At 37.7% G+C, this 19397-nt stretch overlaps 1 protein-coding gene across 2 annotated transcripts in view; it reads left to right on the top strand.

The window, feature by feature from the left end:
- IL1RAPL2 (interleukin 1 receptor accessory protein like 2) overlaps positions 1-19397 on the top strand; it is a 1158042-nt gene that overhangs the window by 34746 nt on the left and 1103899 nt on the right. The window contains exon 2 of one of the 2 annotated variants that reach the window (XM_078065459.1): positions 1467-1550. The exons of the other annotated variant lie outside the window; for it this stretch is intronic. The gene's annotated coding sequence lies outside the window, so the exon portion shown is untranslated. The remainder of the gene's footprint in view (positions 1-1466; positions 1551-19397) is intronic. 2 annotated transcript variants of the gene reach the window in all.

Below are 19397 nucleotides of genomic sequence, written 5' to 3'. Positions count from 1 at the left end.
TCATTAGTTTTTGATGTAGTGTTCCATGATTCATTGTTTGCATATAACACCCAATGATCCATTCAGTATGTGCCCTCTTTAATACCCATCAGCAGGCTAACCCATCCCCTTTCCCCCCTCCCCTCTAGAACCCGCAGTTTGTTTCTCAGAATCCATAGTCTCTCGTGGTTCGTCTCCCCCTCTGATTCCCCCCCCTTCATTTTTCCCTTCCTGCTATCTTCTTCTTTTTCTTTTTTTAACATATAATGTATTATTTGTTTCAGAGGTACAGGTCTGTGATTCAACAGTCTTACACAATTCACAGGGCTCACCATAGCACATACCCTCCCCAATGTCTATCACCCAGCCACCCCATCCCTCTCACCCCCCACCACTCCAGCAACCCTCAGTTTGTTTCCTGAGATCAAGAATTCCTCATGTCAGTGAGATCATATAATACATGTCTTTCTCTGATTGACTTATTTTGCTTAGCATAATACCCTCGACTTCTATCCACGTTGTTGCAAATGGCAAGATTTCATTCCTTTTGATGGCTGCATAATATTCCATTGTATATATATACCACTTCTTTATCCATTCATCTGTTGGTGGACATCTTGGCTCTTTCCATAGTTTGGCTATTGTGGACATTGCTGCTATAAACATCGGGGTGCACGTACCCCTTCAGATCCCTACATATGTATCTTTGGGGTAAATACCTAGTAGTGCAATTGCTGGGTCGTATGGTAGCTCTATTTTCAACTTTTTGAGGAACCTCCATACTGTTTTCCAGAGTGGCTGCACTAGCTTGCATTCCCACCAACAGTATAGGAGGGTTCCCTTTTCTCCGCATCCCCACCAACATCTGTTGTTTCCTGACTTGTTAATTTTAGCCATTCTGACTGGTGTGAGGTCATATCTCATTGAGGTTTTGATTTAGATTTCCCTGATGCCGAGCAATGTTGAACACTTTTTCATGTGTCTGTTGGCCATTTGGATGTCTTCTTTGGAAAAATGTCTGTTCATGTCTTCTGCCCATTTCTTGATTGGATCATTTGTTCTTTGGGTGTTGAGTTTGATAAGTTCTTTTTTTTTTTTTTTTTTTTTTTAAGATTTTATTTTTATTATTTTGAGAGAGAGAATGAGATAGAGAGCATGAGAAGGGGGAGGGTCAGAGGGAGAAGCAGACTCCCCGCCGAGCAGGGAGCCCGATGCGGGACTCGATCCCGGGACTCCAGGATCATGACCTGAGCCGAAGGCAGTGGCTTAACCAACTGAGCCACCCAGGCGCCCCTGATAAGTTCTTTATAGATTTTGGATACTAGCCCTTTATCTGATATGTCATTTGCAAATATCTGCTCCCATTCTGTCGGTTGTCTTTTGGTTTTGTTGACTGTTTCTTTTGCTGTGCAAAAGATTTTTATCTTGATGAGGTCCCAATAGTTCATTTTTGCCCTTGCTTCCCTTGCCTTTGGCGATGTTTCTAGGAAGAAGTTCCTGCGACTGAGGTCGAAGAGGTTGCTGCCTGTGTTCTCCTCAAGGATTTTGATGGACTCCTGTCTCACATTTAGGTATTTCAACCATTTTGAGTCTATTTTTGTGTGTGGTGTAAGGAAACGGTCCAGTTTCATTCTTCTGCATGTGGCTGTCCAATTTTCCCAACACCATTTGTTGAAGAGACTGTCTTTTTTCCATTGGACATTCTTTCCTGCTTTGTCAAAGATGAGTTGACCACAGAGTTGAGGGTCCATTTCTGGGTTCTCTATTCTGTTCCATTGATGTATGTGTCTGTTTTTGTGCCAGTACCATACTGTCTTGATGATGACAGCTTTGAAATAGAGCTGGAAATCCGGAATTGTGATGCCGCCAGCTTTGCTTTTCTTTTTCAACATTCCTCTGGCTATTCAGGGTCTTTTCTGGTTCCATACAAATTTTAGAATTATTTCTTCCATTTCTTTGAAAAAAGTAGATGGTATTTTGATAGGGATTGCATTAAATGTATAGATTGCTCTACTTAGCATTGACATCTTCACAATATTTGTTCTTCCAATCCATGAGCATGGAATGTTTTTCCATTTCTTTGTGTCTTCCTCAATTTCTTTCATGAGTATTTTATAGTTTTCTGAGTACAGATTCTTTGCCTCTTTGGTTAGATTTATTCCTAGGTTTTGGGTGCAATTGTAAATGGGATCAACCCCTTAATTTCTCTTTCTTCTGTCTTGTTGGTGTATAAAAATGCCACTGATTTCTGTGCATTGATTTTATATCCTGCCACTTTACTGAATTCCTGTATGAGTTCTAGCAGTTTTGGGGTGGAGTCTTTTGGGTTTTCCACATAAAGTATCATATCATCTGCAAAGAGTGAGAGTTTGACTTCTTTGCTGATTCGGATGCCTTTTATTTCTTTTTGTTGTCTGATTGCTGTGGCTAGGACTTCTAGTACTATGTTGAATAGCTGTGGTGATAGTGCACATCCCTGCCGTGTTCCTGACCTTAGGGGGAAAGCTCTCAGTTTTTCTCCACTGAGAATGATATTTGCTGTGGGTTTTTCATAGATGGCTTTTATGATATTGAGGTATGTACCCTCTATTCCTATACTCTGAAGAGTTTTGATCAAGAAAGGGTGCTGTACTGTGTCAAATGCTTTTTCTGCATCTATTGAGAGGATCATATGGTTTTTGTTCTTTCTTTTATCAATGTATTGTATCACATTGATTGATTTGCAGATGTTGAACCAGCCTTGCAGCCCAGGGATAAATCCCACTTGGTCGTGGTGAATAATCCTTTTAATGTACTCTTGGATCCTATTGGCTAGTATTTTGGTGAGAATTTTTGCATCCATGTTCATCAAGGATATTGGTCTGTAATTCTCCTTTTTGATGGGGTCTTGGTCTGGTTTGGGGATCAAGGTAATGGTGGCCTCATAAAACGAGTTTGGAAGTTTTCCTTCCATTTCTATTTTTTGGAACAGTTTCAGGAGAATAGGTATTAATTCTTCTTTAAATGTTTGGTAGAATTCCCCTGGGAAGCCATCTGGCCCTGGGCTCTTGTTTGTTGGGAGATTTTTGATGACTGCTTCAATTTCCTTAGTGGTTATAGGTCTGTTCAGGTTTTCTATTTCTTCCTGGTTCAGTTTTGGTAGTTGATACATCTCTAGGAATGCATTCATTTCTTCCAGATTATCTAATTTGCTGTCATATAGTTGCTCATAATATGTTCTTTTAATTGTTTGTATTTCTTTGGTGTTGGTTGTGATCTCTCCTCTTTCATTCATGATTTTGTTGATTTGGGTCATTTCTCTTTTCTTTTTCATAAATCTGGCCAGGGGTTTATCAATTTTGTTAATTCTTTCGAAGAACCAGCTCCTAGTTTCGTTGATCTGTTCTACTGTTCTTTTGGTTTCTATTTCATTGATTTCTGCTCTGATCTTTATTATTTCTCTTCTCCTGCTGGGTTTAGGCTTTATTTGCTGTTCTTTCTCCAGCTCCTTTAGGTGTAGGGTTAGGTTGTGTATTTGAAACCTTTCTTGTTTCTTGAGAAAGGACTGCCTTTGCTCCATCCCAAAGATTTTGAACAGTTGTGTTTTCATTTTCATTTGTTTCCATGAATTTTTTTCATTCTTTCATTTCCTGGTTGACCCATTCATTCTTTAGGAGGATGCTGTTTAGCCTCCATGTATTTGAGTTCTTTCCGATTTTCCTCTTGTGATTGAGTTCTAGTTTCAAAGCATTGTGGTCTGAAAATATGCAGGGAATGATCCCAGTCTTTTGGTACCAGTTGAGACCTGATTTGTGACCTAGGATGTGATCTATTCTGGAGAATGTTCCATGGGCACTAGAGAAGAATGTGTATTCTGTTGCTTTGGCATGGAATGTTCTGAATATATCTGTGAAGTTCATTTGGTCCAGTGTGTCATTTAAAGTCTTTATTTCCTTGTTGATCTTTTGCTTAGATGATCTGTCCATTTCAGTGAGGGGGTTGTTAAAGTCCCCCACTATTACTCTATTGTTGTCAATGTGTTTCTTTGCTTTTGTTATTAATTGGCTTACATAATTGGCTGCTCTCATGTTAGGGGCATAGATATTTACAATTGTTAGATCTTCTTGTTGTATAGACCCTTTAAGTAGGATATAGTGTCCTTCCTCATCTCTTATTACAGTCTTTGGTTTGAAATCTAATTTTTCTGATATAAGGATTGCCACCCCAGCTTTCTTTTGGTGTCCATTAGCATGGTAAATCGTTTTCCACCCCTTCACTTCCAATCTGGGGGTGTCTTTGGGTCCAAAATGAGTCTCTGCATATCGATGGGTCTTGTCTTTTTATCCAATCTGATAGCCTATGTCTTTTGATTGGGGCATTTAGCCCATTTACATTCAGGGTAACTATTGAAAGATAGGAATTTAGTGCCATTGTATTGCCTGTAACGTGACTGTTACTGTATATTGTCTCTGTTGCTTTCTGGTCTCTGTTACTTTTAGGCTCTCTCTTTGCTTAGAGGACCCCTTTCAATATTTCTTGTAGGGTTGGTTTCGTGTTTGCAAATTCCTTTAGTTTTTGTTTGTCCTGGAAGCTTTTTATCTCTCCTTCTATTTTCAATGACAGCCTAGCTGGATATAGTGTTCTTGGCTGCATATTTTTCTCATTTAGTGCTCTGAAGATATCATGCCAGTCCTTTCTGGCCTGCCAGGTCTCTGTGGATAGGTCTGTTGCCAATCTAATGTTTCTACCATTGTAGGTTACAGATCTCTTATCCCGAGCTGCTTTCAGGATTTTCTCTTTGTCTCTGAGACTCGTATGTTTTACTATTAGATGTCAGGGTGTTGACCTATTTTTATTGATTTTGAGGGGTTCTCTGTGCCTCCTGGATTTTGATGCCTGTTTCCTTCCCCAAATTAGGGAAGTTCTCTGCTATAATTTGCTCCAATATACCTTCTGCCCCTCTCTCTCTTTCTTCTTCTTCTGGGATCCCAATTATTCTAATATTGTTTCGTCTTATGGTATCACTTATCTCTCAAATTCTGCCCTCATGATCCAGTAGTTGTTTATCTCTCTTTTTCTCAGCTTCTTTATTTTCCATCATTTGGTGTTCTATATCACTGATTCTGTCTTCTGCCTCATTTAGCCTAGGAGTTAGCGCCTCCATTTTTGATTGCACCTCATTAATAGCCTTTTTGATTTCGACTTGGTTAGATTTTATTCTTTTATTTCTCCAGAAAGCGTTTCTCTAATATCTTCCATGCTTTTTTGAAGCCCAGCTAGTATCTTTAAAATCGTCATTCTGAACTCTAGTTCCAACATCTTACTAATGTCCGTATTGATTAGGTCCCTGGCAGTCGGTACTGCCTCTTGTTCTTTTTTTTGAGGTGATTTTTTTCTGTCTTGTCATTTTGTCCAGAGGAGAATTGATGAATGAGAGAACAAAGTGCTAACAGGGTAACAATGACCCCAGAAAAATATACACTAAAGAAATCAGATGAGGGGCACCTGGGTGGCTCAGTTGGTTAAGCGACTGCCTTCGGCTCAGGTCATGATCCTGGAGTCTCGGGATCGAGTCCCACATCAGGCTCCCTGCTCGGCAGGGAGTCTGCTTCTCCCTCTGACCCTCTCATGCTCTCTCTATCTCATTCTCTCTCTCAAATAAATAAATAAAATCTTTAAAAAAAAAAAAGAAATCAGAAGAGACCTGAAGCCAGGGAAAAAGAAAGGGAAAGAAAGAAAAAGGGAAAAAAAAAAGAAAAAGATAAACAAACAAACAAAACAGAATATGATCAAATATGATCTGGCTGGTACATAGATCAGTGCCACACACTAGATTTTGGGCGTATTTTGGTCTGTTAGAACAAAGTGCCTCCCAAAATTTTAAAGAAAGAAAAGCTTATATATGTACAAAAATAAGGGTAAATATGATGAGGGGATGGAATATGACTGTAAAGATGAAAATTATAAAAGATTCTATAAAAGGAATTGATAAGAAGTTGGTTGAAAAAAGAATGAAGAGGATTTAAAAAAGAAAAAAGAGAGAGAATGTGATCAGGCAGGAGACTAGAACAAAGCCATACACTAGAGATTTAGGGTATATTTTGATCTGTTAGAAGAAACTGTATCCCCAAATTTTAAAGAGAGAACAACTTATACATATATATATATATATATATATATACACACACACACACCAAAAATAAGGTTAACTACTATGAAGGGATATAATATGACTCTAAAAATGACAAATAAAAAATATTTTTTTAAAAAAGGGATTGATAAGATTTTGGTTAAAAAAGGGAAAAAGAAAAACTAAAAAAAAGAAAAAAAAAAGAAAATTAAAAAAATTAACTTTGAAAGACTAAAGAATTATGGGGAAAAAGCCGTGAATTCTATGTGCAGTATTCCCCTAGTGCTGTAGTTCTGCTGTTCTCATTGATCGGTAAACTTGGTCTTGGCCGGCAGTTCTTGCTGATCTTCTGGGGGAGGGGCCTGTTGTCATGGTTCCCAAATGTCTTTGCCGGAGGCGGAATTGCCCCGCCCTTGCCGGGGGCTGGGCTAAATCATCTGCTCAGGTTTGCTCTCCAGAGCTTTTGTTCCCTGCAAGCTTTCTGTTCGGCTTTGGAGGACGAGAGTGAAGATGGCGGCCTCCCAATCTCCGCCCCGGAGGAGCCGAGAACTCGGGGCCCCACTCCTCAGTGCGCCCCCAGAGAAAAGCAGTCAGTCACTTCCGTCTCCCCGGTCTCCGGCCGCACTCCGTTTTCACCCGCCCTGTGACCGGGCATTTCTATCTCTGGCACCCAACCCCATGTGGAGTCTCCAAACCCAGCAGATCCCTGCGGTGCGCTCCCGCGCCACTCCTCCCGGGGGAGGAAGGTGAGTCTCCCCGGATCTGCTGCTTGTTGGGTCCCTGCTGGAGGAGCAGTGGCCCGACTGTGCCGCGGATCACGGTTTATGGCAACCCTGAGCTGAGAGCCCGCGCCTCGGCTCCGTCTCTGCAGCCGGCTTCCCTGCTCCATTACTTGGGGGCTCTGCTGCACTCAGGCACCCCCGGTCTTTCTGTGACCCCGAGGGTCCTGAGACCACACTGTCCCGCGAGGGTTCCACCCCTCGCTTAGCCACTGGAACGACGTCCCTCGGCGGAGCCTACTTCTAAAAGTTCCGATTCTGAGCCCTGTGGCTCTATCACTTGCCGGTGACGGAGGCCCCTCCCCTGCCATCTATCCTCCCGAATATCGCCTCGGATTCACTTCTCCACACGCTCTACCTTCCAGAAAGTGGTCGCTTTTCTGTTCAGAGAGTTGTTGCTATTCTTTTCTTTGATCTCCTGTTGAGTTCGTAGGTGTTCAGAATGGTTTGATCCCTACCTAGCTGAATTCCTGGGACCAGACAAAATCCAGGTCTCCTACTCCTCCGCCATCTTGCTCCTCCCCATGGGAGAAGACTTTTGGTCTGTTTTGGATAGCCTGAGTTTTTTTTTTTTTTAAGATTTTATTTTTAAGTAATCTCTATACCCAATGTGGGGCTCAAACTCACAACCCCAAGATCAAGAGTCACATGCTCCACCAACTGAGCCAGCCAGATGCCTCTGTATAGCCTGAGTTCTGCCTTTTAAACATCAAATGAGAGTTGAATGGAGTTTGCATTTTTACCGTTATTCATAGTAATCCTTTAGGTAAATGATGTGAAACATTCTTTTTGTCTAGAAATTGACAGATTGTCTTCACAGAAATTACTGGACAGTTAGGTTTCAGGAATATACAGGATTGTTCTTTTAGTACACTTTTAATGAAATGTCAGTCAAAGGCTGTCCTTCAAAGAGTTATAGTTGTATAGTTAATTCTTCTGGATAAAAAAATACTTCATAAACTTGTGCTAATGGGTTGTGGCAATGGAGAATATCAGTAGGCTTATCTTCCTATATTGAAGGCTTAGACATGTTTTGTACTTTCTACCATAACTGCTGGGAGATAGAAGATTGTAGGTAGGGTGGGAGCAAGAAGCACAAGTGGTGTGCAGCCAGTTTTTACAAAAGCTCTGTGACTTTTTATTCCTAACAACTGGTATGTACACAAAAGGAACTGGCTAGTTGCAGCCATCTCCATACTCATTGCCTTTTCAGGTTTTGGGGTCTAGGTTAAGGGGAGAGTTTTAGTGTGAAAGCGGGATGTTGAAATGCAGGATTGACTTTATCAGAATCGTGAGGGAAGTGATGTTTATCTTTGGTGTTCTTTTCTCTTCTGCCTGACTATTCCAAATATCTGTACCTGGTACCTTTGTGTTAGGTCCTGGTAGGGTCACAGACCCCACTTCAGGATCTTGCCTAGACTTGCACTCTGTAGTAAATATTGTTCCTTTGACCTTTCTCATTCCATGATAAAATTTCCTGTTCCTATATTTGATAAACTATGTTCTGTACATATTTATAATTACTCATAGTTTAAAATGTGCTATAATTTCCAAGTAGCAGTTGCATTTTACGAAGGGTCTTGGAACAATGCTTTAACCTAAGGAAGTTATTCTAGTGGTAGGGTCTGTAGGTACCATGGTAGTTGTGGCCCAGTGGTCTTTCCTAACAATTCTTAAAAATTATTGATAGCATACACATGTGAAAGACCTTCAGAAAATACTGAAGAAAATATATTTATTTATAAAGGCTGAGGAAATAGTGAGTAGAAGTAGATTTATAAGGCAGATTTCATTTTTAGAAGCTTTAGCAAAGGAGAGCAGATGAGTTATTTTTGAAGATAGTAATAGAAATGGGTGAGGAGATATTGCATATTTTAATTGAAATGACTTTGAGGGCAGGGATCATGCCATAAGTTTGTGTTTTCCATACGGCCTGGTAGAATAATGTATGCATAGTGTATAGCAATAGTTTCAATGAATGTGCAAATCCATGCAGGAGAATTATTGATTTAAAAAACCCTTCTATATGTTTATTTCTACCTGGAAGAATATCCTTAACCCAGATAGAATTTTTAAAGAATTTCCACAGATTTAGTATATATGTAATCATTTAAAGAGGTTGGTTGAAATACCCAATGAATTGGGCAAAAATAAAAGCCTGTTTATTCCTCAATGAATTCCAGATTGAAGGAAGTTCTATGACACATAACAAGTAATGCTGACAAGGGAGTCTTTAGGTTATCCATTTATCTCTGTATGAGAATGTAAATTATTTTGTGTGTTTTGTTTGGCTTTTTAAATGTTGACAAGTCTCAGGTGTATGTTAATAGAAATGCTGTGTTCAGAGGTCCATTAGAATGACATCTGGGAAAGAAAACTGATGTTAAGAAATCAGTAGTAAGAGAGAGAATAAAAAAATGCAAACAAAACCCTTTTGGTGACATGCAGCACAAGATGGTTGGGAGCAAAGGGAGGAATGAGATGATAGAAATCCTCATTAAAATTAAAAGCCACAGAAAAGTGGAGAATAGCATAAAAGGCAATGCATCATAAATCATTATCTACAGGGCTAACTAAAAGACAAAAGAATTAGTGTTGCCAGTTCATGCTTTTTGTAGAAAACCATAATTTGTTTCCAAGAGGTATTTTTGATACAAAACCTAACAATGGCAAACTGCCATCAAGTATGGACCTTGTTTTAATGAGTATCTTGTATGTATAGCAACAGTACAGAACTAGAAGTTACAAAGCTCTCCAGAGTATTAGTAAATCAAGTTATATGCTGTAAAAATAGAATGATGAAAACATGTTCACTGTACCTATTCAAAAGTAGAAATAATATTAAAATTTTATTACAGAATTTCAGTTAACTTAGGTTTTGGATATGATATGCAAACCATGGAGCAGTTATTTATATTACTATCCAAGAAAAATTATTAAAGATGATTAGATACTTGGGATGTCCAGGTATTACCAATAAGCATGTATTTATTACCAATAAGTGTGTATTTATTGACCACTTGCTGTATGCATAATACTGTATTAAATACTATGGAGAAGATATAAAAATAAAGACAAACACTGAAGAAATATTTAAATGTGTGCTGGGCGTTATCATTGGGAGGTGCAGGTACAATAGAAAATTTAAAGTAAAGGATCTTGTCAGACCTGCAAATCAGAGGAAACACTCAGGAGGAATTACATATTTAAGTGAGACTTAGAAGATGAGAAAAGTTAGCCAGGTAAAGGAGTACTAGCATTCTGAAAGTTAGCAGGGAGCATGTGTGGGGTCCTGTATTTGAGAGAGAACATAACATATTCTAGGGGGCTTATGAAGATCAGTGAGACTGAAGCATAAGAAATATGCATGGAGGTGAGACTGTAGAGTGGGGCAGGGGTCATATTGTGAGGGGCCTTATAGACCATAAATAAAGGATTTTAGTCTTTATTCTAAGGACAGTTAGGGATAGAGTAATTGGGTGATGGGCATTAAGTAGGGCACTTGATGTCATGAGCACTGGGTGTTATATGCAACTGATGAATTGCTAAATTCTACCCCTGAAACTGATAATACAGTATATGTTAACTAACTTAAATTTAAATAAAATAAAAAAATAAAGACAGTTGGAAGCTATGAAAGGTTTTAAGAACACAAAATGCATTAAAAGTGATGGGAAAAGAGATGGTGAGGTCAACTTGGAAAACAATAATAAGTAGCTGGTTACTTTTTGCTAGTCAATTTAGTGCCTGTTCTTGGCTATTGGGCTGTTTAATAGGCCTTGATATGGAATAATCTATTTGTATTCCATGAAACGTTTAAAACCAGCTCATAATTGTCAAACAAGTACCTCAAGAGATTCTGACTGGGTTGACTTTATGGTTCCATTTTAATATATCCAATTTTAATAAAGCAAATGTATTGGAAGAAGTTGCTAGTCATTTGGAGCAATCAAGGAGATGATCATTTGTTTTCTTTCCAAAAATGGAAGAAATACAGGAAGGAAGGGAACAGAAAGAAAAGAAAGAGATATATGACCTATTAGTGAGATGGACTATGAACACTACTCAGATTTGCCATATGTTGTCAATGGATGAAGTGTGATTCAGGAGATTTTGATTTGGTTACATTATTTTTCACTTGACTTATTGTAACTTCCTTAGGGACTCACTTAAATTAGTCATGCCTTAGTTCTTCTATTGTAAAGATCCTCTGACCTAGAACCAAACATTATGCAGTTTTAACTAATAAAATCATGTCATTTAGAGTATCTTGAGCTCTAGAGAGAGGTGTATCATGCAAAAAGTCTTGATTACAATTGCTATGTTATGCTTATGTGCACTTTAGTTCCTTACAAAAGAAACACATTTTGAAGAAACTCTTTAACAGGGACTTGGCAATGTAAGCAGGCTGCCTTGTAATATTTACACTTTTTTCACTGCAATATTGAGCATGTGTCCTTGATGGGTCTCTTATGGCAGGTACATTGACTTTCTTCTTCCTCCTGGTGTTGCTGTAATATTTTTATAGGACAGCAGAGGGTACTGTGAATATATCCTGATGTAAGATATGAACAGGAAGAAAGATGTTTGCTTCAGCTTTGATTCATACTTGAGGGCTGTCAATCATGTAGCAAACCCTGTCCACATTTCCTGTCTCTTTTCAAAACTACAATAACTAATGCCATTTTGCCCACTTAGGATGACTAACATGTGGTTTTTGTATATAGAGATGATACTAAGCCACCAGTAGTTGATGGAGCTCTGACTTTTTTTTCACTAGTACATGGGTTGCATTTGAGCTTTTCACTCACTGTACTTCCCTAAGGACCAATGTAATGCCTCAAAGACAATGGTGAAGATGAGGATGTTGGTCCATGGCTATGCTACAGAGAAAGTTTCAGTGGCGTACATGGGATCTAAATGTAATTCTGACCTCAGTGTTATGCTTAAATTAGCTGAGTAAGGTTGCTTGGGGAACCAATGGATCTCAAAGGGCAGACTTACTCATAAAAATGTGCCATGTCTATTTAGTCAATGGGCAAAAATATAGCTGAAGAATATGCAGATGTCTCCTGCTGAGATGAGAACATAAATTTTTTATGACCTGCTTTATGTATCTCTTAAGGAAATAAGATCCTGGAATTTTGTATTCAGTTTCCACCCACAGTCTCTGATTCTTTTCTTTAATGGTAGCCTTCTAAGTCAAAATTAATCATCAAATTGTTTGTCACAAGTTCCAGCTTGATTGAGACTTTGTAAGCTTTTAAAAAATGTTTTATTTTTGTAAGGTCTAGAAACTTCCTTTACATTGAAATGTTGTTTGCATTTAGCCATAGCCTACAATAATCTATTGATAGTATTTTACTTTTATATAGTAGGGAAGTATGCTATAATCTATTAGGAAGACTATTTCATACTTTTCTAGATTAAAGGCAATAGCAGTAGTGTGAGCTCTAGACATTTGGCATCATGGTCTGTCATCCAGGGCATTTGCCCAGGCTGCTTAGTAGAAGTCATCCCATTCTGAATATATGTTGGTTCCAGGGAATGGTTTGCTTGTGGAGTAGTCCAAAATACACTTTTAGGCTTATAAAACAGATTTAAGGGTAGTAGTCTGCTGGAGCCAACTTGTTTTGGCTAGTAAGGGTTGATTGTGTATTGTTGTGATGAGCACTGGGTGACATATGGAATTGTCAAATAGCTATATTGTACACCTGAAACTTATATAACACTGTATGTTAACTACACTGGAATTAAAATTTTAAAAATAGAAAAAAGTTGATTGTGTACATTTCTTCTCAATGCTGTATTGAATGAAATAACATTGGTAGACTGAAATCAGCTATGGTGGGAGTATTTACACTACAAGAATAGGCAAAGGCTATCAATCAGCATCGCTTCCCCTTGGAGATCTGGTTGGTAAACGTTTACCAGCACACTACTGCGTGGGGGCCGTTATTCCATCCACTGAAGCATATCCCAGAGTAGACTTGACATATTTCATTCTAGTCCTGGGTTTGAGACTGGCCCACACTTCCCAGGGTATTTTTGGCAGTCTTGAGGAATACGCCAGTTCAAATCCATACTTTTGAAACTGAGTGAGAAACCACTAAGTCATTTGAAGGATGAAGGGCTAGGATCGGTTGAATTACCATTCAGTTTATTGCTTTCAGAGCCATGTTGTCTAACAGACTGATTCCAGGTGCTAGCCATTTACTGTAAATAAGAAATGTGGAATCTTTTGTTGCTAGAACAATTTACCAAACAAGTACCTTCCTGTCCATTCATGGCAAAGGGATAAGAGGAACAAAAGAAGTCCTCAACTTGAGTATACTCTATAAGTGGTTCAGCTCTGTGCCAGGCACTGATGTATTGCATGTGGGTACATCCCATCCCTGCAAATTCTCTTGGCTTAATGATTGTCAAAACGCTGTGTAAATAGTCGGTATATTGAAGATGGCAATTTTCATAAGCTGTATTCTTTCTTTTTTTAACAAAAAAAGGACTTCCTGTGTTTTTTTCAGAAGAATGCGTCAGACACCTGGGTTTTAGTGCTTTCATTTTTAGAATGAATATTCATCCTACTTGGCAGTTAATATTTTTGACATTCAGAATATTTTGGAATATCCTTGACTTTAAAACTTTTTTACTGGTAAAAATAATTTATAACACATATAATAGACAAAAGGTATAATTTTATTACAAAGCATTTCAGAGACTAAATACATGGAATGGAAAATAGGACAAAAGATATAAACAAAGCTATTTACAGAAAAAAGAAAATATAAGTATTTAATAAATATGTAAAAAGATGCTCTATCTCACTCATAATTGAAAATATAAATGCAAATTAAAACAATATATCAATGTTGGTTGGGATTGTGAAGTTAATAAGCACTCTCATGCTATTTGTGGGAGTATAAATTGTTATTGGGCTTATTGGAGAAAATTTGGTAATATCTTTCAAAATATAGAATCCATTTAGCTTTGGATCCAACCTTCTTTCTTCTGAGAATTTATCTTATAAAAATATATGCATATGATTATAATACACTTACACACATGTGCATACACTCACACATATACACACAAGGGTATGCATTAAAACATTGTTTTATTTATATATAAAATGATGTCTGGAAGGACTCATATCAAGCAGGTTAACAGTGGATACTTACCTCTGTTGATCATTGAAAGGTACTATGAGAATGGAGGATAACACTCTTTACTATATATTCTGTACCATTCAAATATATGATAATTAGCAGATAATTACTTTTGTGTCTAAATTATATTGGAAATAGTTTTGTTTTTATACTGTTCTACAAGTTTGTGCCTCTTTACCAACAACATACTTTAAACTTATCTCTACTTCACTCTTCCCAACTGCTGCACAGCATTTCATCTTGTAGATGAGCCATCATTCATTCACCCATCTTTCTATCCATCAATCTGTCCATCCATCCTTCCATTCATGTATCCACATATTCATCTATTTGCCTACCTACCCACTAAATTATTTATTGCTTGCTTATTTAAACCATTTCCTTTCCAAATTATAGATGCAATGCTTGTCCTTGGCTAAAACAAAACAACAAACAAACAAACATAAAAATAACAAAAAAGAATGCAGTTGAAGAAGGGTACAAAAGGAAAAAAATTACAGCTTAGTCTCATTCTCCAGAGGCAGTGACTATTAACAGTTTCTGCTCTAGTGGTTACTTTTATACCATTAAATAATATGCTTATTATTATAACAGTATTGATATCAATATTGTTATATTATAAAATATAATAATAATATGCTTATACCTTCACTGTCTCTTTTCCTCTCCTCCCCTCCTCTTCCATTTTCTCATCTCCTTTTTTTATCTTTGTGCCAGGCTCAGAAGAAGTCCATATGAGAAAATCTGATACTGGCTTAGTTCATAATTTGGGATGTTTGACCAAGACGGGAAGGTGTATAAGTAAAGCACACACAATTAGAGGGTACCCAGCCTTGAAAATGGGCAGAACCAGAGAGGGAAGTAGATACAGTTAGAACAGGGAGAACCAATCAAGATATGTAGGCCCTTCCCTGTACCAGCCCCTTACCTAGAACCTGAGAGGGCTAGGTTGCTGTTTGGTGTTTTAGCAGTGGCTGAAATTCTCACCCAGAGTTCTTGGGACTCTTAATGGCATGATAAAGTGGAAAGAACATGATTTTTGAGTCTAAAATACTTGATTTTGAATCTCACCTCTACTACTTTTTAGCTATGTGATCTTGGGGCAACTTGGTTATTGTATGGTGACTAACATAACATAATAAAATTAAATTAAATAAAAAAAAAAACCTCTTTGGGGCCCAGTGTACTTATCTGCAAGCAGTCAATAATATTTTACTCAACGCTAGAAGAGTTAGATGATGACAATGATGATGATGATGATGATGATGATAGCAATTAATATTTATTGACTACTTACTATATACCAGGTGTGATTCTAAGTGCTTTGTATTTATGGAGTGCCTTATGTAATAGTACCTAGAAGAGAAAGGTATTGTTGATATCTCATTTACAGATGAAAAAATATCAGATACAAACAGATTAAATAACTTGCCCAAAGCCTACAGCTGACAAATGACACAGGCAGGACTCATACTGAGGCAATCTGACTGCAGATTGTACAGTTATACTGTAACACAGTTATAAAGTAAAACACCTAGTATGGTATATGACACACAGTAGTGCTCAGTATATTTTTATTTCATCCTTTCCTTTCCTTCCCAGAATGACAGATTTTGCTTTTTCAATCCAAAGGAGCCTGTGTGACAGTATACAAGGTCATACTCCTCTTTCTATTTTTTTAGAGAAGCAAGACATTAAATACTTTGCCTTAAATTTTGAATTGCTATATGAAGGTTCAGTATTATTTTTTAAGGCATTAATAATACCTTGGTTCCGATTGAGCAGTTACACTTTCTAAAGATGTGAGCAATAGCCTATCACTTCCTCCCTGCCGTTCAAACTCAAGTATGTAGGAAACTTGACAACATTTCCTAGATACTCATGTCCCCCATAGTGTCCAGAGGAACATGGGCAGATTGAGCCACAAAAATAGATCCATGCCTTCTGGAGTACCCCAAAGCAGACAGATAGACAAGTCAAGTTCAAGTAACAAACCTGTTTCACATAATAAATACATCTGTATTTTTGTGAGAAAACTATGGTCACTGGAGGAGAAGAAAACAGTAAGGCAAGGAAACAATGGTAGGTCTCAGTGAGAGAATTTATTTGAAAGAAGTCAGAGGAGAGAGGATGTCCAAACTGATCTCCCTGCATTCATTCTTTTTTTTAAATTTTATTATGTTATGTTAATCACCATATTACATCATTAGTTTTTGATGTAGTGTTCCATGATTCATTGTTTGCATATAATACCCAGTGCTCCATTCAGTACGTGCCCTCTTTAATACCCATCACGAGGCTAACCCATCCCCCCACTCCCCTCCCCTCTAGAACCCTTAGTTTCTTCCTCAGAGTCCATAGTCTCTCATGGTTTGTCTCCCCCTCCAATTTCCCCCCCTTCATTTTTCCTTCAGTCTTAGGTTCACAGCAAAATTAAGCAAAAGGTACAAAGATTTTCCATACCCCCCTGCCCCCACACATGCATAGATTCCCTCATTTTCAGTGTCCCCCAACAGAGTGGTATATTTGTTACAAAACATCATAATCACCCAACTAGTGCAGTGGTTCTTTTTTTATGTTATGTTAATCACCATACATTACATCATTAGTTTTTGATGTAGTGTTCCATGATTCATTGTTTACGTATAACACCCAGTGCTCCATTCAATACGTGCCCTCTTTAATACCCATAACCAGATCCCTGCATTCATTCTTTTCCCACTTCATTTAGAGGAGTAGCCAGGATCTAAGAATTAGTCATAGTGAATCTGTGGTTTCTGAGAGATCAAGCAAGTACAAAAGTACCACTTTTTGACTACCACTTTTTTTGGTAGTCTATATTTCTACCATTTTTGTCTTTTCATCATTGTCTTAATGTCCTTCATGTTCAACATATTACCTTTGAAAAATGATACCAGTTTTTGTAAATGCTATCCTACTAGCTCTGCTTCTGATTTTAATCCATTCTTAACAGCTAGAGTGATCTGTTCCAAAATGATAAATAGATCATGTCACTTCCTTACTTAAATCTTTGCTTCCCACTGCACTTAGGATAAGGTCCAAATTCCTTACCAAGACCTATGATGCTCTGCAGGTCCTGCCTCCTGCGTACTTCTACAACTGTCTGTCCCACCACTCTTCCATATACATTCTCTGCTCCAATTACATTGATCTATCTTTAGTTTCTAAATCAGACCATTCTAACCCAGCCATTGCACATCTTATTTCCTCTAACGGGAACATTGTCCCTTTGCTTAGTTAAACCTTACCCATTCTTCAAAGCTCAGATCAAGTGTCACTTCTTCAGGAAAAACTTCTTTGACCACACATACTAGATTGGGCCTTTAAGCACCATGCATATCTCCTTCTCATGCTTACTATAATTATAATTAATTGTTTAAGATGTTTGTTCCTTTCAGTAGAATGTTAGCTTCATAAGGACAAGGATCGTGTCTGTCTTCCTCAAAATACTGTGTCCGTAGTGCCTGCTAAGTACATATCATTGATTTTCAGTATTTATCAAGTGAATTAAATTAAGGGATATTTAGGTTGTGGTTGTCTCTTGTGGGTGTGTGAATGTGCATGAGCATATATATATGTGTGTGTGTGTTGAGGTGGATTTTATGACCCTCTGTCATGATCCTGTACTTGACCTTAAAGTTAGTAGTTCAAGTGGTTTATTTCTGATTTACCGATGTCCAAACAGTCCTTTGGTACCCCCAAGGAAATATAAAATATAAAGTTGAAAATATTTGGACGATTAATAAATTTCTTATGAAAAATAACTCTATATGGATATATACTGGGTAGCAATATATGCCCAGAATTTAGTTCCTTTATTAAAGTTTAGTTAAGGAATAGAGCAATTTGTTAGGGAGTATAGATCAGTGTGCTCAATAAAAATCCTGCCAACTTGGGGCGCCTGGGTGGCTCAGTTGGTTAAGCAACTGCCTTCGGCTCAGGTCATGATCCTGGAGTCCCAGGATCGAGTCCCGCATTGGGCTCCCTGCTCAGCAGTGAGTCTGCTTCTCCCTCTGACCCTCCTCCCTCTCAGCTCTCTGTCTCTCATTCTCTCTCTCTCAAATAAATAAATAAAAAATCTTTAAAAAAAAAAAAATCCTGCCAACTTTTCTTTAGGCTGTAACTCAGTAAAAAAGAAAGTGCTCTTTTAATTGCAGATGAATTATCAGTCCCTGCCAGTTTGTTGCTCTAACGGTAATGCAATTTGTTAAGCTCAGTTGGACTAGATTGTCTCTTATTGAATCTTTGATTATTCCAGTTATGGTGTTTTGTAGCTATCTGTTGAGACAATTCCTTGCACACAGAACTGGGTTGGGTAGTGGAGAGCTGATTTTAATTTTATTGAGGGAAATACTGGCTTGAATTAGTCTTTTAAAAACATGAATCCATGTTTCCATTTTAATAGCAGATGATTATAATGTCAACAAAAACCACAAATACCAGTTTGCTTTTACTTACTTATCCCTAATCACTTCCCTGAGTATAAAAATTTTGGTAGCTCAACTTTAAGACTATCCATTCCTGTTATGAAAAAGGAACTTCCAAAATAGCACCAGTGTCAATGAGGGAATATAAGGCTAACATGGTGGAGATTGGGTGACCTGGTGCCACTTCAAGATACGTTATGGCACTTAAAACCTAAAGCATCTGAAATGTGAGCCTGGTGATGGAGGCTTAAATCAGAAGGACTCTGGGTTAAATGAAACTAACAATTGCCCAACCTGCATGGTATGTTTAAAAGGACTCACTTTAAGAATAATGTATTTGGCACATAATCTAGAACTATGATTGTGATGTGCAAACATATACCTGATAAGGGGAAAAAAAATCCGTCAACTCATTTTCTATGGTGATGTCAAATGACTGATTTGATCGATTTTTAAACGATTTTATTGAGATATAATTTATATACCATATATCTCATTGCTTTAAAGTGTATAATTCAATAGTATATGGTATATTCAGAGTTGTGTAGCTATTACCACTATCTTATCCCCTGACAAGTGCTAACCTGTTTTCTGTGTCTATGAATTTGCCTATTCTGGACATTTCATATAAATGGAATGATTCAATGTGTGGTTTCTCATGACTGGCTTCTTTCACTTAGCAGAATGTTTCCAACATTCATCTGTATCGTAGTGTGTTATCATTACTTCATTCCTTTTCATTACCCAATGAGATTCCTTTGTATACATTTTATCTATTCCTCAGTTGATGGACATTGAATTGTTTTTACTTTTTGGCTATTAAGAATAATGATGCTATAAACATTCTTGTAAATTTTTTTGTGTGTACATACATTTTCTTTTGGGGGGATGGATGTACATTTTCAACTCCTTTAAG

This window comes from Halichoerus grypus, chromosome X (genome assembly GCF_964656455.1).
Source record: "Halichoerus grypus chromosome X, mHalGry1.hap1.1, whole genome shotgun sequence".
Taxonomy (NCBI): Eukaryota; Metazoa; Chordata; class Mammalia; order Carnivora; family Phocidae; genus Halichoerus; species Halichoerus grypus.
The sequence above is the reverse complement of the archived record's forward strand: the minus strand, read 5'-3'. Positions and strand labels throughout refer to the sequence as shown.